At 43.3% G+C, this 13,960-nt stretch overlaps 1 long non-coding RNA gene across 2 annotated transcripts; it reads right to left on the reverse strand.

Moving 5' to 3' along the window:
• Nucleotides 1-659: 659 nt before the first annotated feature.
• Nucleotides 660-2,355, reverse strand: LOC143513875 (uncharacterized). 2 transcript variants are annotated; one of them, XR_013130699.1, is made up of 4 exons: nucleotides 2,191-2,355; nucleotides 2,051-2,100; nucleotides 1,743-1,970; nucleotides 660-1,078 (listed from the first exon to the last, which is right to left on the reverse strand). It is a non-coding gene; the product is annotated as an uncharacterized LOC143513875 (long non-coding RNA). The 2 variants fall into 2 exon arrangements; XR_013130698.1 differs by having other exon boundaries at nucleotides 660-1,970.
• Between the last annotated feature and the right edge of the window lie 11,605 nt (nucleotides 2,356-13,960).

The raw sequence follows: 13,960 nt of genomic DNA on the forward strand, positions 1-13,960 counted from the left end.
TTGACCATGGCATGCCCATTTGTAGAAAATCCAGTATGAGGGAGCGTGTGTAGTGCGCAGAGCATTCATGCTACCAGCTCCAAGGTCATTCCAGGACAGGACAGATCTACTGGGCTTTCCGGATGACTACTTATTTGAGCACTACAGGTTCAGAAGACACAGTATTATATATCTTTGTAAATTACTGGGGCCATATATTGAGAAGACCACTAGACGTAGTAAAGCTCTTACCAAACCCTAAACGGTCTGTATCGCTTTGCGCTTCTTTGCCAGTCGTGCATTTCTGTACAGCTTTGGGGATGCATAACATCTTAGTAAGGCAACGGTCTGCCGCGAAATTCGAAAGGTTTACCTTGCGCTTAAGCGTTTCCTTATTATATTAATCAAATTCCCTGGTCACAGAGGCATCCTTCCCATCCTTTTCAGAACAGCTGGCATGTATTCATGAGAAGTAGTGTTGGTTTGATCAGTAACTTGGAGTATGACTTTAACAGACGCTCTTATCCAGAGCACTTACCAAAGTGCTTTGTATTCATCTTAATCTATTTCATTAATCTATTTGTATTCAAAAACTATTTCATGCTAAAATTCATTCAATTCAAAACGCATTGAGGATTTCCAAATGTCATTGGTGCTATAGACTGTACTCACATCTGGATAAAGGCTCCATCTGTACCCATGGAGGCAGACTATGTGAACCAAAAAATTATTTCACAGCATCAATGTACAGGTACATGCAAGTTTTGCCTACCCAACAGGCATGTCAGTTCATGGGTTTGAACAACTTTCATCCTTTGTCACTTTTGCCATTGTTCTAAATGGTTTGCACCAGCCAATTTCTATTCTCCAACATTGAGGCAAAATGGCCCGGCTCGGTGCACGATTCCAGGATATTTCGTGCCTCCTCACTGGCACAGAGGTTTGCCCAAGGTAAGAATACTCCAACCACACAAAATAGTGCAGATTTGGCCTCAGTGTTTAACTCTACTCCTTATAATCGTAGGTGCTTTTCCTGGCTTACTGCTTGGGGATAGGGGTTACCCCTGCCAACCTTTTCTTCTTACCCCATATGCAGACCCTACAACAGATGCAGAGAGGAGGTTCAATCGTGCACATTCAAAGACAAGGGCATGCATTGAGATGGCATTTGGACAGTTAAAGAGCAGATTTAACTGCTTGCGCCATCTCAGAGTCACCCCTGAGAGAGCCTGTGATATTGTAGCACCCTGTGCAGTTTTGCACAATGTGGCAATACTGCAAAAAGAAGAAATGCCAAGAGTGCAGTTGGAGCAATGGGAAGACGACATTTTAATTGCAGACCACATGGATGGTAGAGCTATGAGGGACATGTATGTAAACACTTACTTTATAGGAATATTTTGTTTGAATTTGTTCATTAACACTATTAACATAAAACAAGAGGCCTTTTTTTGGAAAGAGAAATGTATTAATTGTCTTGCTGAGCCTGTGGACAGAAGAAACTTTGATTTACTTATCTTGCAAAAACAAGCATATTAAAGTGAGACCTTTTTGCAAATACTCACATTTTTCTCCATTTTCTTTATTTCAAGCTCCAACTTCCGTATTTTTAGTTTTTTGTACTGCAGATCTGCTTTTTTACATTCTATATCTTAGAGCAAGTACCTTTTGTAGATCTCACTAATCATGGATTCCTTTAAGACTGAAGTATAGTCAAGAATGAGAAGTATTTATTCATGTTGAACTGCCTAACTACTACTCACGTGTTCTCTTACAGAGGTGTGAGCTCTGAACATGGAGGCCTGAGGGTCTTCTCTGTTCTTCCATTTCCTTTAAACACAACACAAATCATGAGATCACACAGCACATTAACAGACAGATACATAGATACACACGCCTTACAGAACAGGCAGACACTGTGTCCTTTCTGAACAGGCAGAAACTGTGTCCTCATCCTCCTGTACCATCCTGGATGGTCCGGCAATCTCCCCCTGCAAACAAATTAAGACACGTAAATGTTAACAGTCCTCAGGGTTCAGTCATAAGAAATAGGCTGGTTTATGGCACTCACATCATTGTCAAATACAGGAGGGTCCAAAAGAGTCAGCACACCCCCCACCACTGTAAAATTTTAGTCATCAGGTATACAATAATACTACAATGTAGCCTGTAAGAACAAAAATGTAAAATCTGAGAAACAACTGAACCTACCTTTAACATAAGGCTGTGTATCATGAGGACAGACAGGATCAGATGATGTTCCTCCTTCAATTCCCACAATAATGGGGCGTCCGCTGTTTTGCTCTAAAGCAAGGTCTTCTGCAGGAGTGAGGGCTGCTACAGGAGGCCCACCACCACCAGCAGCAGTCGCAGTTTTCTTTCTGGTTGCTAAAATATTTTATAGTTATTTAATATGGTGTTTTACCCTTTACTAATCAACTGTACTTACCATTCTGGAGTATATTTTTATATTTCACCTTGACCTGCTGCCACGTTCTCCTAACCCCGCTCATGTTACTTCTAAATCAGGAAATTATTAACATTATTAATTTACTATAACACTTTTAAAATGCCAATGAATGGATTAAATTATATGCTCACGCATTTAATCTGTCTGCAATATTATGCCAGGCAGCTTCTCTGGCTTTATTAATACAGGACATGTTGCCTTTCTTCATAATAACGTCTTTATATTCCTCATAAAGACGTATGAGTAGCTCCTGTTCAGCAGAAGAAAAAAAAGCTGCTCGTTTCTTCAGCTCTTTCGACATTTTCTTGCTTTTTCGAATATCGATTAGTGAGGCTGTGTAAATACTGTGTGCACGCGCATGATCGCCGATTACAAAAGCCTGGCTTGAATTAGCGGGAACAAGTTGCGTCTGGATTCCGTTAGTGGAACGGAACTAGACGGAAGTGAACTGTTTGGCTAACTCAAGCGAGGCTCACTCTATTAAGCGCCGCTTTCATAAGCTCGCTTCGTGGAATAGCCCCCTGGAAAACAAAGAATATATACACACCCAAACGAACACAAACAAGCGACAGCTGAAACCAATGAGACAAAACGAGAGGCGGAACTAAACAGAAGACCAGGGGAGGAGGAGCCAGGTAGACAGACAGGGAGGGGGCGGAGCCAGGCGTGACAGGTCTCTGGTTTCCTCCCACAGTCCAAAAACATGGAGGTTAGGTAAATTGGCATTCCCTGACAAATTCTCCCTGAAAATATAATAAATAAATAATTATTTATAAATAAAATTCAATAAAAAATTCTCTCTCTTCATGTTCAATAAAAACAGGTGTCTGTGCATGAATGTGAGTGTGCTGGTTTTCCCATAGGGTAGTCTCCCAGGGGGCTGTGGATTCTTGCTGAGAGTATGCAATTGGCTGCTTCTCACCACTGTGTGATTGGTAATGTATTACAGTGAGTCCCTGCTTAACGATGGGTCTGTTTAACAACGGACCGGAGTTACAACCGACTTTTTAAAAATTTTACGCAGCCTCCACCGCAGCCCATCTCGGCCACGCAATCGGTCTTTCTCACGCTGTACGCACGCATGAGAACATTGTTAGTTTTTTTCTATACTGTATTTACGTATCTAAATCAAGGGTCATGCTTAACGACGAAAACTGCTTTATGACGGACTTTTCAGTCTCTTACCCCATCGTTAAGCGGGGACCAGTGATGGATTAGTTAACTTGAAAATGTAATCCGATTACTGATTACTCCTTTTAAAAGTAACTTAGTTATGTTACTTGATTTTAAAAGTAACTACGTTAGATTACAAGTTACTTTAGTAGTTACATTCAGCAGCAAAATAAATTTTTCCAATACTCACTTTATTGGAAATGCATTTTTAACAGTAACAATGTATTGAAGCAGGTTCGGTAACTGAGGCAGAAACTGCTTAATCCAAAAATCCCAAGGAGGAAAACTTTATTGACAACGCAACTAAACAATCGCACTGTTCGCTCTCTCACCTCTTCCCCACTAGCCTGCTGCACCCCTGGCGCGCGCAGGTGCTGCCCCCCCAGTGTCACTTAAAGGGCTAAGACACCTTGAGTGGCCAAGTGCCTGTGCATTAGGGAATTCGCCGTGAGGAGTAGTAGTCGCTAGTATCTCCTGACGCTTTTCTGTCAGCTCTGCCTGTCCTTTCATTTATTTGAGTTATATCTACAAGTTAAAGTTATTTATACAAGTTAAAAGGATCCATTACTCGTTACTTCACTTGGTAAGCTTTTTTACATTCATCTATAAAGGATAATTTAGCATTTTTTACATTCCGACAGTCAGAAACTGCGAGTGAACTGTTTTTTGCGCCTCAATCTTGTGAGTTAGTGGTTTTTGTGCACTGTTTTATCAGCAGCTGATATTGTTTTCAGCTGGGAAATACCTGCCAGAACTTCTTGGGTGTTAATTTTGCACTTTGGATTTTTAACGTGGGTATTTGAGCCTTGTGTGCCCGGTGCTTTTGCGATTATGGCTCATGCTTCCACATCATCTATTTGCTCTGAGTGTATCAAACTGTCTCAGAGGGTTGCAAAACTTCAGGAAAGAATCCATACCTTACATTCTATAAGGGAGGAGGAAGAATATCTGGACTTGATTCTTGCCACACAAACCGCTGACAAAACCGTCCCTGTGACTGGCAAAGAAAGAGATGTTTCTCTCCATTGTCGCTGGGATGTACTGGGGGCAAAGCCTAAGCTCATCTTGGCCTCAACTCCTAATCCCATTAACAACAACAATGATAAGGGCTGGACTCTTGTTCGGGGGAAGGAACGTAGCAGAAACCAGCACAGCAGCGGCGCCAAGCAGCAATCTTCAAAACAGAACATTCTTCTCGATAACAGATATGAAGCTCTCGCCTCTACTGAACTAGCAGAAACTGAGCAGTCTCATCAAAACATACTGCCTCCCTCTCCAGGACATCAAGGACATCAAACACACGCCAATCAGCATCAGAGATCCGACTCCAGTCTGGCTGCTAAGCAACAGCAACAGCATGCAAATAACTCTGGCCATTCGCAGACCAACCACCAGGCTGCCAACTGTGTTAGCCAGCAGCATGCTAACAAGCATGCTAAGAGTCGTCCCAACCACCAGCTTGCAATTCGTGCCAATCGACAGCTAACTAATAAGCATAGGCTAATAGGGTTAGCCATCGGGATGCTAACCATGTTGGCCATCGGGATTGTTGTGTATTTGTTTGAATGCACTTTGAATGACCATTGTGTATGAAAGGTGCTATATAAATAAACTTGCCTTGCCTTGCCTTGCCTTGTTACACTAATAAAATAAACGGTGAGGCATATTACCGGTGAACACTTTGTATGTCACCTTTATGTGACCTTTACACTTTGTATGTGACCCAATAAGTATTTCAAATGACATCCCTGTACTATGAGAACAACCTTTGTATCACGTTACACAAGTTTTTTTTTTTTTTGACACTCTGTTAAATATAAGGGTATGGACGTAAAATAAAATACCTCATTAAACTGGAACAAGTCAATGTAAACAAAGTCAGAACTGACTTATCTGTAAGGTGGACTAAAGTGTCACTTTAACTCATAGTCCCTGAATCTTGTAGGTATCTTCACAAGTCTTCCACTTCTGGTACTGTAGGTGGGAGCAGTGGGACTGGTAGGTTCACAGACAGGTGTGCGCTGGTCTTGCAGGGCCTGTGATGCGAGGTCCTTGCTCTGTGAAGCGATGGGTTGCTCTAGCATTTCATCATTGACCTCTCTGAGTAGACCGGGGTGAATTCTCCTCAGATGACGTCGGTTTCTCCGGAACGTGACACCACTGGGAGTCTGTACGTCGTACGTACGTGGTTCCTCTCTTTTGCTCAGGACAGTAGCTGGTTCCCAGCCGCAACGTGTCGACATGTGAACTGTGGTACCAGGAGCACACTCTGGAAGAGTCTTTGCGTTGTGGTTATAGTAGTGCTCTTGCCTGGATTGTAGTTGTTTTAGCCTAGAGAGAAATCCATGTAGGACAGCTGTGGAGCTTGACAAGGTGCTTCTCAGTACTCTACCCATCAGTGTCCTTCCATGTCTGGTGAAGATGGTCTTCATGTTGCGTATGACCGCGTAGGCAGTTTTGTCAGGTAAATGGAGCACCGTATAGCTCAAAGATGTCTGCACCAATCTTCAACCATGGCAGTTCAGGTACCTCGTGTGGAATCAGAGGTTCTTTGCAATTCTGTGGCTGGAGTTGTTGGCATGGGCCACATTTTTTTACTAGGTGTTTGATGTCATGCATCATACCTGGCCAGTACATCACTTTTCTTGCCTGTGCTTTCATCCGCTGTATCCCCTGGTGTGCAAGGTGCAGTCTGTCAAGCATCAGCTGCTTCACACTCTGTGGGATCACAATCCTGTCACCAGTCATCAGGATACCATCTCTGACGCTGATGACGTGCTGCATGGGCCAGTATTGGTGTAGATTACCGGAAACACTGCTCTGACGTCTTGGCCAGCCTTTGTGGTGTAGCTCCATAATCTATTGCAGTATGGTGTCTGCCGCCGTGGCTATCTTCAGCTTTGAGAGTGTGTCTGCGTCAAGTGCGTCTGTGGCTTCCATTGCATGCACTACTCTCTCTTCAAACAGGTCCTCTTTCGCATCATCCTTGCTGTCACTGACAACAGCACGAGACGGTATCAGCAACATGCATTTCCTTGCCCGCAGTGTAGACTATTCTCAGGTCGTACTGTTGGAGTTGTAATAGCATGCGCTGAAGTCGTGCCGGTGCCTTGCTCAGATGTTTTTTGAAGATGACTTCTAGTGGCTTATGGTCAGATTGTACCGTCACTGTGTTGCCATAGACATACTGGTGAAAGCGTTTGGTTGCAAAAGCTATTGCCAATAACTCTTTCTCTATCTGAGCATAATTCTTCTCAGAGTCTGTGAGTGCTCGTGATGCATACGATAGTGGCCTACCTTCTTGCAGCAGACAGGCGCCAAGTCCGTCCTTTGATGCGTCACACTGTATGGTAAGTGGTTTGCTCTGGTCATAGAACTGGAGTACTGGGGCCTGCATGAGGGCGCTCTTGAGCTTGTCCATTGCAGCAGTGTGTTCATGGCTCCAGTGCCAGGCAGCATCATTTTGTAGCGGCTCTCTGAGTGGGCTTGTGATCATGGCTTCGTTTGGGATGTATTGGCAGAGATACCTTGTCATTCCCAGTAGCCTCTGTAGTGCTTTCTTGTCCTCAGGCTGCGGCATGTTTCTGATGGCTAGCACCTTGGACTCATCTGGCTTCACTCCCCTACAGGTGACAACAAGTCCCATGTATCTGACTGAGTCCACTTTGCATTGAATTTTGTCCTTGTTGAATTTGATGTTGTTTCTCTGCGCGGTGTCCATGACTTTTTGCAGAATTGCATCATGTTCTTCCTCAGATGCAGCGGCAATGATCATGTCGTCTGCAATGATGTGCACTCCTTCAATGTCACCAAATGTTTCACAGTTTTTCTGCTGGAAAACCTCACTGGCAGACTTAATGCCAAAAGGTAGTCTCTTGAAGCGGAATCTGCCCCATGGTGTGCTGAATGTGCAGAGCATCGAGGATGGCTGGTCCAGAGTCACTTGCCAATATCCGTCCTTTTAGTCTAGGATGGAGAAAATGGTTTTCAGGCGGTGAACTCCAGACAGGCGGTGGAGTACTTCTTCTGGGGTTGGTATTGAGAAGTGCTGTCTCTTGATCGCCTCATTCAGGTCTCGAGGGTCCAAGCACACCCTGAGTGGCCCGTTCTTCTTCTCTGTGATGACAAGGCTATTTACCCATTCTGTGGGCTCTGTTACAGGAGTGATTACATCTCTTTCCACAAGCTCTTTCAGCATGGTTTTTAGCCTGTCAATGATAGCGATGGGAATTTTCCTGCAGCCGTGCACAACTGGGGTCACACGTGGGTCTGTGTGGATGTGATGTACCCCAGGAAACTGTCCCAGACCACTGAAGACTGAGGGGTAGGCTTCCACTAATTCCTCTTTTGTGGCAGGTACCTTGGCTGTGATGATCTCCATTCTTTTCACCAGCTGCAGCTTTTCACATGCATCTCTGCCCAAGATTGGAGTGGAGGAGTGCTTAGTGATGAAGAACTGAAGATTTGTTTTCATCCTTGCCACATCACAGGTAAGTGTCACAGTGCCTTCTGACATCAGACGTGTTCCTCCATAAGCCACGAGAGCAATGCGTGTGATGAGGACCTGGAATCTTCTGCAAAATGCTTAGAGGGAGTACATTCGCATCTGCCCCAGTGTCCAATTTAAACTTGACTTCTGTGTTTTTTATGTTGGCACTTGTGTACCATGCGTTGTCCTGCTGACTGTTTTTTGGTCCAGCATAGGACATAGTCCCTATGAACAGTGATTTTACTTCAAGATCGTACATGCCACGGGCTGTGGCTCCCCTATCCTGTGCTGACGTGCACATCTTTGCGTAGTGATTCCTCTTGTTGCAGTTGTGGCATATAACGCCAAACACTGGACATTGACAAGGTTTATGCACACCTCCGCACTTTCTACATGTGTTTACGCTTTTGTTTGCTGTGTGTGCCTTTCTCTCTGGTGGTCTTGTTGATTCTTTTCATGGCCGCTCTCCTCTTCTCTGAGCTAGCTGGTCTCTTGTGAAGAGCCTCCACGGACACCTCTGGCTGAGCTGATCGCATAGCTCGCCTCTGTGATTTAGTGACTTCATCCGCTCTGCAGATATCAACTGCTTTATCTAAAGTCAAGTCCGTTTCTCTCAATAATCGCTCTTTCACACGAACATCAGGCACTGAAAGCACAAGCTTGTCTCTGACCATGTCATTCTCGGTCATTCCAAATTCACAGTTCTTACATTTTTGGCGAAGTTCCGTCACAAATTGGTCAACGTTGACTCCTTCAGACATGGGTAGTGACCAAAACTGGTGACGCTCGAACACAATGTTTTTCTTTGGTATGCAGTACCTTCTGAATGCATTTAGGATATTTTGTAGTCAGGCCCTTCGCGATGGGGCAGGCAAACCAGGCAATTGCTTGGGGCCCCAAGCTGGCCTGGGGCCCCCAGACAACAACAGGTTAAGAATTAAATGCAGCGACAAACTGTGTGAGCCCCCCTTTACATTCTCAAAGTCATGAGCAATGACACTGTTCTCAGAATCCCCCTCAAGGGGCCCCTCCCACCAGCTGCTGAAGGCAGGTAGACACTGTCCTGGCAGACAGCCAAGTTTTAGACGCCGGCAAATATGAAACTTAACCATGAAGCGAATTTATCCATCAGGAAGCCAAAAAAGAAAACAAAAGAAGGAAGAGGAACACAAAAAAAACTAGTGGTGGGCCGTTAACGGCGTTCGTTAATTTGATACTCTTATCGGGCGATATAAAAATTATCGCCGTTAATATATCTACTAAATGGGTAAGCAAACTATGATGACTTTCAACTTGACAGTTTAGCTCGGCTGTATTCCTAACCAAATTGCACAGTAGGGGCGAGAACGAGTTTTCAAACCTGTGAATTAAAAATCGTACGTGTGTTTACATGGATGCAGCCACGAAGTCGCCAGGTTTGCTTCATGGAAAATTCATTTTTAGGAACGTAAAATATTACCGGAGCGGAGCTCGGAGCGGTCGTTTTCTGCATGGTCCTAGCGCTAGATTCGTCGCTATTTAAATATTTATTTTTAACCGTTAAAACTTCAGAGGACCAAACCGGCTTTTGAAAAAGTCCCCCCCAAATTATGTCCGTGAGATTAAATGTACTAAATGTTGGCTTACATTTCAAATATCATGTTTAGCTGAATAAACATGTTATCAACCCCTTTTAATGTACAGTATGTAGGCTTACAAATTCATGTTTAACTGAATAAACCGATGAACACGAGTAGTCTACACTTTGAGTATGTTTTTTTCTTCAAGTATCAAAGTAGAACAGCTTCCTCAAGCAGTCATTGATGCATTTTGGAAACAGGAGATGAGCCCCTGGTCTAATGCACCCTCTGTATTAAGAAACCCTATCTCAAAAGCTGACTTTTAGTTATTACTTGGGTAGCACACATATGAGCCATTTTAATATAGATTAATCTAGATTAATTTCAAGATTTCAGTGAGATTAATCTAGATTTAAAAAAATTATCTATGCCCACCCCTAAAAAAGACACAAGACAGTGGTAAGTGATGATTTACACTGGATAAATTAGGCCTACCTGTACAAATGGTGTAATTTAGCAGCAGGTAGGCTAAAAACAATATATACGTCCCGGGTAATCCCATACTTAAATCTGCTATGTTCAGCTACAAGTAGTAAATTTGTAAAGTAGTTAGTTTGAGGTGTATATGCTGTGGTTCTTGAAGGTGGACTGCGGCCAGATATGTTTTTTTTTTGGCCGGAGGGGGGTTTGGGCATGAGATTTCTGGTGTGGGGGTTGGGGGGGCCCCGGTTGGTGTCTTTGCTTGGGGCCCCCAAATACCTTGAAACGGCACTGTTTGTAGTGTGGGCTCACCGGGTTGACAGCCCACTTCCTCTACTTCAACATCGAGGGTGTTGTAGATCTCCAGGGCATTCTCACCAACTGTGTGTAGCATTATAGCAACCTTCACCTGTTCATCCTTCTCGCCCGCACCCGCAGCCGTCATGTATAGCGTCATGTATAGCTTAAACCGTTGTTCCAGGGTTGCCAACTCTCACGCATTGAGCGTGAGACACACGCATTTGACCGTTTTCACACGCTCTCACGCCACACTTCCGATATCTCACGCCGAAAAAAAATATTTATTTTATATTGACCTCAGATCCACATATATGATTCAATACGTTACTAGTTCGCTAGCTCTGGCGCCATCCACCGGCGATATAACACTGAATCTGTGTCCATTTTACGTTCGCCACCCCCCCCCCCCGCTCAACAACTTTCGTTCGCTCCCCCGCTCAACAAAATACACTCGCCACCGGCTCCAGGTTAAAATCTCACTCCAAGCGAACGGCAACCCTGTTGTTCCCATCGGCGCCAATTCTCGCTGATGTTGCCGGTTAGCACTAGCGGTGCTGGTGGCTTGAACTGATCCATGCTAACGTTAACGTTCGGTCACTCGTCGACGTTAAAACTAAACTTTTCTTACCACAGCAGAGTAACAACGAAAAAACTATTTATGTCTCGTGTGGAGTAAGAAGAAACTTCTGACACCATGTTGTGTATTTGTTACACTAATAAGATAAACGGTGAGGCATATTACTGGTGAACACTTTTTATGTGACCTTTATTTTTAACCGCGCTAGACACACACTAGAAACAGGCACAACGAATCGAACACTGATGCGTCTCTAGGGTAAACTAATCAAAAACTGATGATCCCAGATGATTCTAACAATATACTACAGGGATGCTAACCATGTTGGCCATCGGGGTGCTAACCATGTTGGCCATCGGGGTGCTAACCATGTTGGCCATCGGGGTGCTAACCATGTTAGCCATCGGGATGCTAACCATGTTAGCCGCCGAGGCATTAATGGTGAAAGGAGACGAGGAACACCTCCACAGCCCAAAACGCTGCTAATTGGGGACTCAGTCATCAGAGATGTATGGAGCAAAAGTATTAAGGCCTTTTGCTTTCCTCGTGTTACTGTCTGTGAAGTGATACCCATGATTCCACACATATTGCATGATCATCCAGCTACGGAAAGACTGATTGTACATGCCGACTCTAGCGATGTTTACAAACAACAGTCTGAGATTCTGAAACAGGATTTTAACCATCTGCTTGACATTCTGGAGTTTTCCCGGTGTGAAGCGTTCATTTCTGGACCGATACCAACTGCACGTCGAGGCAGTGGTCACTTTACCAGACTGCTGGCTCTAAACAGCTGGCTCACTACAGCCTGTGCTCATCGGAAGGTAAACTGCATTGACAATTTCAACATCTTTTGGAGGCGTCCTGAGCTTTTTAAACCTGATCAGCTTCACCCTAACAGGGCTGGGACTCAAATGCTTGTGGATAATCTAATGTATGGAATCACTCACATGCGGAATCTGCACCCAACCGCCAGCAGTAACGTCAGTAATGTCAGTCAAAGGAGCCCACCATCTCCTGTCAGAGAAACATGTCCACAGACTCAGAGGTAAACTCCAGGAGATTGAAGAGGTTCTGCAACACTACAGTCTGCAGTCTTGTAGGAACTCACCTACTTCTCTTGCACACTAAGTGAATTCTCAGGTCTGACACACTGGAACCCATGCTCCTAGTCAGTTCTTTTAAATAGCCGGTGGCATGGCTCTCAGAATCGAAATAAAAATGTAATCAGAAGAAAACATAAGGGTACAAAACATTTTAACAAACAAAATTTGATCCCAGTGAAATGCACAAGTGATGTAAGCTATGCTGATCAAACACACCAAGTCTTCAAAGTCTCCCTACTAAACGTCCGCTCACTCACAAACAAGTCTTTTATAATAGCTAAGTTAATTGAAGATTACTGTCTAGACTTTCTTTTTCTTACAGAGACTTGGCTTGATAGCAATGGAGCAATAGTGCTAAATGAAGCTTCCCCTCCCGACTTTAACTATTTTAATGTCTCCAGAGTAAATAAGAGAGGTGGTGGTGTTGCATGTTTTTACCATAAAGCATTCCGCTGTCAGCAGATCTCATTAGGGGAACATCCTACGTTTGAATATCTGGCAGTACAACTCAACAGTACTTATTCAGTTCTTTTGATTGTTATCTATCATCCTCCCAGACTACATGCAGATTTTCTTGAAGATTTTGAAGAAATGCTTTCAAGGATTTTAATTGATTTTGATTATGTTTTAATTACTGGGGATTTTAATATTCACATGGATATATCCACAAATCCAATCACTTCAGAATTCATGAGGATGCGTAACTCTTTTGATCTCATACAGCATGTATCAGGCCCAACTCATAAGCATGGCCACATTTTAGATTTGATCATTTCTAAACGTATAGAGGTTAATAATACTGAAATTACTGATGTTGCAATCTCTGACCATTTTGGTGAATTTTTCAATATGTCATTATCTACTAGAACACTCAGTGAAAAGCGCACAATAACCAAGCGTTATCTCAGTGCTGGCAGTGCCGTGGCCTTCACAGACATGATACAGTCCCTCCCTCCCCTCTCAGAAAATGGGAATGAGCTAGTTGAAACATTCACACACAGAGTTAGGAACTGTATTGATGCTGTGGCACCAAAGGTAACTAAAATAATCTCTGGTAAAATTAAGATGCCCTGGAGAAACACTCCATCTATTGTAAAATTTAGGCAAGATTGTAGGCAGGCTGAGAGCCGTTGGCGAATGTCAAAATTGCAAGTACATTTTGATATTTATAAAACAACATTGCAGAATTACAACAGTGAAGTGAAATCAGCAAGGAAAAACTATTTCTCTACCTTAATCAATTCATCCAATAATAACTCAGCTGTCTTGTTCAGAAGCATAGATCAGCTAGTAAACCCCAGCTCCTGTGGCTTCCCTGAGACTGTTTCAGTTGAAAAATGTGAGGAGTTTGCTATATTTTTTAGAGACAATATTACTAGTATAAGGCAGAACATAGCAACAAGCACTAATAGACCATCAACCCTTACATCAGTTACTCAGCCTAACTTTAATATGTCTTATTTCCAAGAAGTTGACATGGTAACACTACTTGATGTGATCTCATCACTAAAATCCTCTACTTGTGAACTGGACCCTTTACCAACATGCTTTTTCAAGCAGGTTCTGAGCTCATTAGCAAATGAAGTTCTAACGATTGTTAATCAGTCTCTGCAATTGGGTGAATTCCCTAAAATTTTAAAACTGCAATGGTTAAACCACTATTAAAGAACAGAAATCTTGATCCCACAATTCTTAATAATGATCTACCTATATCTAACCTTTCCTTTCTTAGCAAAATAATTGAAAAAGTAGTGTCAATCCAGTTGAATGACTATGTCAAAGTAAATCAAATAAATGACACTTTTCAATCTGGTGTCAGAGCTCTCC

The sequence above is a fragment of the Brachyhypopomus gauderio genome, chromosome 5 (assembly GCF_052324685.1).
Source record: "Brachyhypopomus gauderio isolate BG-103 chromosome 5, BGAUD_0.2, whole genome shotgun sequence".
Taxonomy (NCBI): Eukaryota; Metazoa; Chordata; class Actinopteri; order Gymnotiformes; family Hypopomidae; genus Brachyhypopomus; species Brachyhypopomus gauderio.